General features: G+C 39.1%; 1 pseudogene; it reads right to left on the minus strand.

The window, feature by feature from the left end:
* Positions 1-2,282: 2,282 nt before the first annotated feature.
* Positions 2,283-7,500, minus strand: part of LOC137990743 (uncharacterized) — a 5,917-nt pseudogene continuing 699 nt past the window's right edge.

A 7,500-nucleotide genomic window follows, 5' to 3' on the forward strand; every position in this document is an offset into this window, starting at 1 on the left:
CACTTGCTCAATCAAAGTATTTGGACCGACACAATGCTGCTCTGAGGATATTATTCTTCGAGAAGTGCAAATACCTCAAGCTGATGGAAGGTGTTCCTCCTTGGTATTCACCTGTGAAACCAAAACCTATCTATGAGTCGGATGAAGGGAAAGCTTTTTGGGATGTGGCGGTATATGCAGAACACACGTATGTTAGAGCTAATAGAATGCTTGTTTCGTGGACCACAAGGCAAAGCAAGTCTGGGCAGTAGAAATGAGCTGCCCCTGGATTGATAATCGTGCAAAGAAAGTTGAAGAGAAGGCAATGAAGTATGGTCCACTACTTTTAGAATTGAAACAAAATCATCATTGACGCATTGGGAGGATGGTCGAAGGACGTAGAAGAAACTATGAAGAAGCTTGTTGGTGCCCGATCAAAGTGTGTTATAGAGAAGATGCAGAAAGCCACCATTTCATACTCGTTGCATATAGCTCGTTATTTCAAAGCAGCTGTTTTATAATTTGGAACATTTTATTTTTTGATAATGAACTATTAACCTTTTATTATTACTTTTAATTTATTGTACATATTGTATACTTTTCTTTTCAACATTTTTAAAAGCTGTTATTTTATAGGATCATTTGCTTAGATGTATGGTTGTGTAACTAGTTTGATTTCCTGTTAGGTTGTATAGGTTACGCTGGGCGCCCTATACATGCCATAGATTTTTTGCATCTATACGTTTTGATACTGCAAATAATAATCAAGACACCCAACATGGCGGCCGTTTACAGCGTACATCTTTGTTACTCGACATCCACGTAATGGTCAATTGACACCTGTCAAAACAAGGTATCCGCTGACCAGTATCACTTGACTAATCGCGGACTCAAGTTTAGAGCTCATCGAAGTAACCTGTTTTATTAGAGTTAACCGCTGGCCAGGTACTGGTTTTCTCTTGGATCGCAGTCCCAATCAGGTAAACTTCTTGTAATCAGGACACAGACATAAACGAGGCTTAAATTTTCGCACGCTTTCCGTGGCTTGACGCGGCTTTACGCGGGATTGGGATGGTATTTGGTAACCTACTCAGTGTGGTGGTACACTCTTCTTGTAAACTTCCTTTGTTAGGGGATATTTATTATTTTTCCAATTCTTCTTGTTTTAAATCGTTTTAGATTTTTTTGATTGGTTTCTTTTATTCGTTTGTTTTTCGTCAAGGCTAAACAAAAAATTCGAATTTTTTTTTATCCCGTAAATTCGTTGTTTAACTAAGGCTACTAAGAATAAATAACCCAGGAGCTCCGCATTTAGGCTTAGCTAAATCTATATATGTCCGTGAAGCTTCAGAATATTTATGGCGTTTGAGCAAACCAAATGCTTCGAGAAATATTTTACACACCCAAGTTAACAATTCCGGATCCAAGGCACTCGAAAGAGAAGGGGACGTGTTAAAGTTTTTTGTAGTAAAAGCAAGTCTTTGATTAAACTGGTTTAGTGTTTTGCATAGCATGAGTAACCGTGTGATATAGCATATACAACCATTAGCAAACAGCACGCGGTACTCACAACTACAGAAGTAGTCACATTGGGGATATTCTGCTTTCGGCGATCAAATCTTGAATCAAGTAGCAAAATTGAACTCCTCCGAGATATATAGAAATGGCACTGTGTGAATAATTTTAAGAAAATACACTATCTTTTTCCATGGGAGGATCCAGAAATTCCAGAAAGAGGGGGCCAAAAAATTGCGGCGAGAGTGCACACCACCCCCCCCCCCCCCTCCTCACCATATGCCCCTCTCCGAAAAATTATGTGTTTCCAGTCTTCTACGTCACTTTATAAAATAGAGAAACGACTGTTACATTTAACGTGTCGCTCGAATTTGTAAAAAGAAGTGAGCTTTTTATCATAATTTTTCATATTTGATACGCATTATATATTCAATTTTTCATACGTGATGTACATCTATCAAAGCAAAACGTTTGAAATAAGAAAAGCTCTGAAGCTGAACTAGTCATTATCTAAAGTAAAACCGCAGCTGATGCACACTGTGTTGGTTACAGAAGCTCTTTAAATACGGGGAGAAAAGGGAGGCCAAGGCCCCCTCGGCACCCCCTCCTCCCCTAAATCCGCCCCTGTTTTTCATTTTCAAAAACATGTTTCGACAGTTCTTCTCGGTTTAAGCTGAATTATGGAAGGGTTATGTTTTTCAAACGTTGGCCGTGTAGCACTTATATTTCAACAGAATTATGATTTAGCTGAACTGTGACAGATTGGGGTGTTGATTTCCCGTGCATCACGAAATTGTTGAAATAATCCGTACAAAAATTGACACCAGAGGAATTATAGCCATATGAGAGCGTTTATTGTTATATTCTAGTTAACAACATTTGCAGCTGCATTTTTTTAAACTGACAACTCAGCACTCATTGTTAACATTTTCAATTTTACAATAAGGACAATACGATTGAGACCATTTTTATCCATAGCTATCCATCACTGTACCTATGTATAATCTTCACTACAAGGCGTTATTTTCCTGAAATTTGGTTTATCAACGGAGTTGAGAATGTAAATTGACCACCGTACAGAGATTCTAAAAGCTGACGTTTCGAGCGTTAGGATTCGCTCTGACGAAGGGCTAACGCTCGAAACGTCAGCTTTTAGAATCTCTGTACGGTGGTCAATTTACATTATCAACTCCGTTGATAAACCAAATTTTTGTATACCACTTCCCCACCGACGCAGCACCACAGTTTCTTTAGAAACTACCCCTTCATTCATTTGTATTCAACCGCTGCGACCACTAACCTTGTGTTCTAGTATTTTTTAATCCACAGATTTCTAACAGTAGACCCAAGATTTTTGGATTCGCTCTGACGAAGGGCTAACGCTCGAAACGTCAGCTTTTAGAATCTCTGTACGGTGGTCAATTTACATTATCAACTCCGTTGATAAACCAAATTTTTGTATACTACTTCCCCACCGACGCAGCACCACAGTTTCTTTAGAAACTACCCCTTCGTTATTTTCCTGAGGTTGTTACTTTACAACTGGCCCGTTATGGTGGTAGAGTGATTTTACTTGTAGTAGCGCCGCACTTTGCCGCTCCCGGGAATAACTTCACTCCTAAGGATCCTTTTGCAGTAAGCAGCACCTCAAGATCAGCGACGCTCATTTCTGTCTGGTACAGCAACGCTTTATCCTTTTGATTGTTGCTCATAACCGCAAATGACTCTGCTTTGCCATTCCATTCACAGCAGCCAGCTGTCCACACAGCGCGCGGTGTTACAAGCTTTATTCCTTTGGAGAAGGTAGTCGTTGTAAAGGGTAACGGTATTGTGGTGTCTTGCACCGGTTTTCCTGCAGAACCGGGCTTGAGTCCGAAGTCAGATGTCCCTGTTAGAAGATAAAGGGTGCCCCCTCGCGTGGAATTTCCGCAAGTACTTTTAGCGTAGGTGCGTATTCTGGTCTCAAATTTCTGCCAGAGATCGCTGTTAGAGGCTTCGAATTGCGGTGCTGCATTAGTAAGGGTGAATGTAGCTTTCATGAAATTTTCGTCAAACGAATTTATTCCTCAGGGATTCATATGACCTCTGCTCAGTGGTTGTTTGTATTTGGTGATAGCTTCTTTGTATGCACCGTCCACGGGAATACCTATGGAAACACGGGAATGTCTACCACAATTGTACAATGGAAGCACAAGAGTAACTTCTCGTTCATGTAAAAAAAAAAAAAAAAAAAATGTAAATGCTTTCTTTATAGTGGAAGTACACTTAGCTATCAAGCTAGTTTACAGGTACTCCACTGTTAACAAGGTGAAAGTAACAATTGGCAAACTTAACGGAAACATATTAAGAACCGCAACTGGCGGGAGGCAACCAGTTGGCTATTTACAAAGCATGGTAGAGTTGAATCCGGGACAATCGGAAACAAATCCTAACCAGAGGTTAGAACGGGATTTGAACCCGGAGCAGCCGCATGCAAACCCAACGCCCTAACCACTGGACCACACTGCCTCCAGAGCAATTTGTTCAGTACGCCAGCATCAGGCCCCCGTGCCCCACCTCCCCCCCCCTCAAACTCAAACTGAGTTTTCTGAAAATCAAACTTGTGCGGTTCAATGGCAATCATGCCATGCCAGTGACTATTGCATGGAGGAAGTGCGAAAAGCTACGACAAATTAAGTTAATATACCTTGTCCTTTGGCATCTTTTGGGTTTCTCCAATTAAAATCTTTTCTGGGGTGTGTTTCAATCGCTGTTGCCTGAGCGGGAGTTACTTTGTATGCAGAATAAAAAGGAATGTTTCGAGCCGGATCAAAGAGCGACACAAAATAAGGAGGAGTTGACGGAGGATCTGCCGGTAATTTTTGTTGAATGTTTGTTCCACCGCTAATTCCTGGAAGGTTCTCAGGGGGCTTGTTTCCTGCGAAAAATGACGGAGGTGGTGGAAGAGCCGATTTCCAAAACCATTGATGCGTTCTTGTGCGTTTCCCTCCAGATTCTTTAAAAGGAAGGTGAACAACAAATATAGTATTAATACATTTTGACCTGAAAAAGAGATTTTAAAGACTGCTTATCGCAAAAAATAATTACCCAGGATTATACCTGCCATTAATCATTTCAAGCAATACAAGCCGGTGGTTAATTTGGGCAAAAATACACCTAGTGACTGCACTAGAGTTATGAGGTTCTGGCCATCTTGGAACCCTCCTAACTCCGATCCTATCGTTGCTGGAACTAGAATATTTTAAAGCGTGGCGTTGATTTATCTTTGGAAATTTAGGCCGTTGTTGTGGTTACGAAGTTGTTAGCAATATACCTTTGCAACGTATGGCGCAAGAAGGGTTTGCATGACGTTTTTTTAAACCTCGTTTGAAGCAGTTATAGCCTATTTAAATCTGTTCCCTGTATCTCATGAACACTATCCCACCACAAATACCTTTTGCAGATATTAAAAAGGACCTTAGACCAATCTCCCTTACTCCTACGTTGTCAAAGATAGCTGAACATTTTGTTGTTCAAGATCATGTGAAACCTGCAATTCTTAGGAAGTTAAGATCTGACCAGTTTGGCTGTATTCCTGGCTCATCAACTACCCACGCTTTAATAACTATGATTCATAACTGGACGAAAGAAACTGATGGTTTAAGTGAATGATGTTAGAGTCTTTGTGTTGGACTACAAGAAGGCCTTTGATCTTATAGATCATTCCCTACTTATGATTAAGCTTTCTGATTATGATCATATTAATCGTTATATCATCAATTGGATAGGCGACTTACTGAGTAATCGTTTTCAAAGAGTTAAATTAGCTGAAGATTGTTTCTCGGAATGGCAATCTGTACCCGCCGGGGTTCCCCAGGGGACAAAGCTTGGCCCCTGCCTTTTTATTGCTATGATCGATGATCTTGTAGTGCCCTCTGCGAATGGTACGGTTAAGTATGTCGACGACACAACGAGTTATGAAGTAGTTGACAGCAGAGAGGTCAGCCAGGCACAGAATGCCATTAATGAGATAACACAGTGGTCCGAGATCAATAAGTTTCAATTACATCCCAAGAAATGCAAAGAGCTTAGAATTTCCTTTTCACGTTCTCCGGCGATTCGCGAGCTAGTATCAATTAACGAAACCGCTATTATTGATCTTGTTAAATCTGTGAAAGTACTAGGTGTGATTATTCAGGATAATTTTAAATGGAATCAGCATGTAGATGCTACCGTTAACAAAGCGGCAAAGAGATTGTACTTCTTAATACAACTAAGGCGCGCTCATGTTCCAGCTAAGGATCTAGTCTGTTTTTATATTGCTTGCATTCAGTCAGTTTCATTATATGCCTGTCAAGTGTTTCATTTATAGTCTACCTGAGTATCTTAGCTCAGCCTTAGAAAGAGTACAAAAGAGAGCCATGCGTATTATATATATGGCTACGATGTGTCATACGTTGATGCTCTTAAGACCGCAAATATTAATAGTTTATCGCAAAGAAGATCTGAATTGTGTCAGAGTTTTTTTCAACAAACCATTTCTAATCCTAACAATCAGTTATTTCACTTATTACCATTTAACACTAATCATCTTTCGGTAACCCTGCGTAAACCAAGGGTTTTTGCAACGCCCTTGTGTAAGACTAATAGGTTCAGTAATACCTTTATTAACGCTAGCGCTAGGATTTATGACTCTAAATAAACTTTCTTTATTTATATAACGAATACCATTAGTCAATTCTCCATTTGGTACCTTATACTTTACAATTTTATATGTGTATATATATTTATATATATATATTTTTTTTTCTTTTCCCTTAGTTCTCATAGATCTATCTTAATGTATCATAATAGTTAATATATTTTACTTACAGAATTAAATTTTTTAATTATGTAATGTAAACCTTATCAATTCAGTTATAACTGCAATCTAAGGTGATAATAAACTATCTATCTATCTATCTATTTATCTATCTATCTATCTATCTATCTATCTATCTATCTATCTATCTATTTATCTATCTATCTAAAAGACATATCATTCAATGTCGAGATTTAATTTCCACGAGCAATATCTGTCCCAAGAATATTCACATCCTTTGACTCAAGTCAGCACTATTTTGATGATAATCAGATTTTGGGTTACTACTAAAAGATTTAAAATCAAACATTCACTGCTCGAAGATAATTTGCCCATTCTCACGCGGACCTTATCTTCCCCGGCTAGTAGCCACTGCCTAGAGACATGGTAACTGCCAACAACGCAACGACAGCGAAACAATATATCCTAACCAACGACACTGTTCCAGGCAGTTTGAAAAAAACCAGTTCAAAGATCCCAAGAACCCGAGCAAATAAACAGTGTTTGATGTATCAAGAAGTATCGTAACAAATTACGTGCTTGTCTTTGACATCATGTCCTTCCACAAGTTAGCACTCTCTACGGTTCATATCTTTCACACGTAAGATCCTAAATATCTCGAAATGGAGAGATCACATCGAACAACGCCGTACATTTTCCCCACTGACATTTAACAAAAAGATGTAACTGAAAGTTTGTTACCCACAGCCGCTCAAAAAGGAAGAGGAACGAGATTTGGTAAGTTTGAGGACACATCTCATGTCAATTGAAATGATAGACGCTATAGAACACATTTTCACAGCATCAAAGTTCAGTGAAGAGAAGTCAAACCGATCTACAAAATTGACGGCCACTTCTTGAAAGTAAAAACTAAAAACGTTTATGATGGGAGGTATCCTTTGTGATAATCGTTTAATTGATCGAATTCCCTTATTATTTAATTGTTTGGTTAAATTAAGAAAAACATCACCTTGATCAGAAGTTATGACTGAAGAGTTGCGTTAACGTCAAGCAAAACTGCCCGCCGAGATATGTCCACAACGCAAAAAATACCTGAACACTCTTCGCTGCCGGATGCAAAGTGGTGCTCTCCTGAATAAATTTTTGTTTCTAAAACACAGTCTTCGAATTCCTCATAAAGTTTCCATTAATATTTTAGTCGAAGC

The sequence above is a fragment of the Montipora foliosa genome, chromosome 2 (assembly GCF_036669935.1).
Source record: "Montipora foliosa isolate CH-2021 chromosome 2, ASM3666993v2, whole genome shotgun sequence".
Classification (NCBI taxonomy): Eukaryota; Metazoa; Cnidaria; class Anthozoa; order Scleractinia; family Acroporidae; genus Montipora; species Montipora foliosa.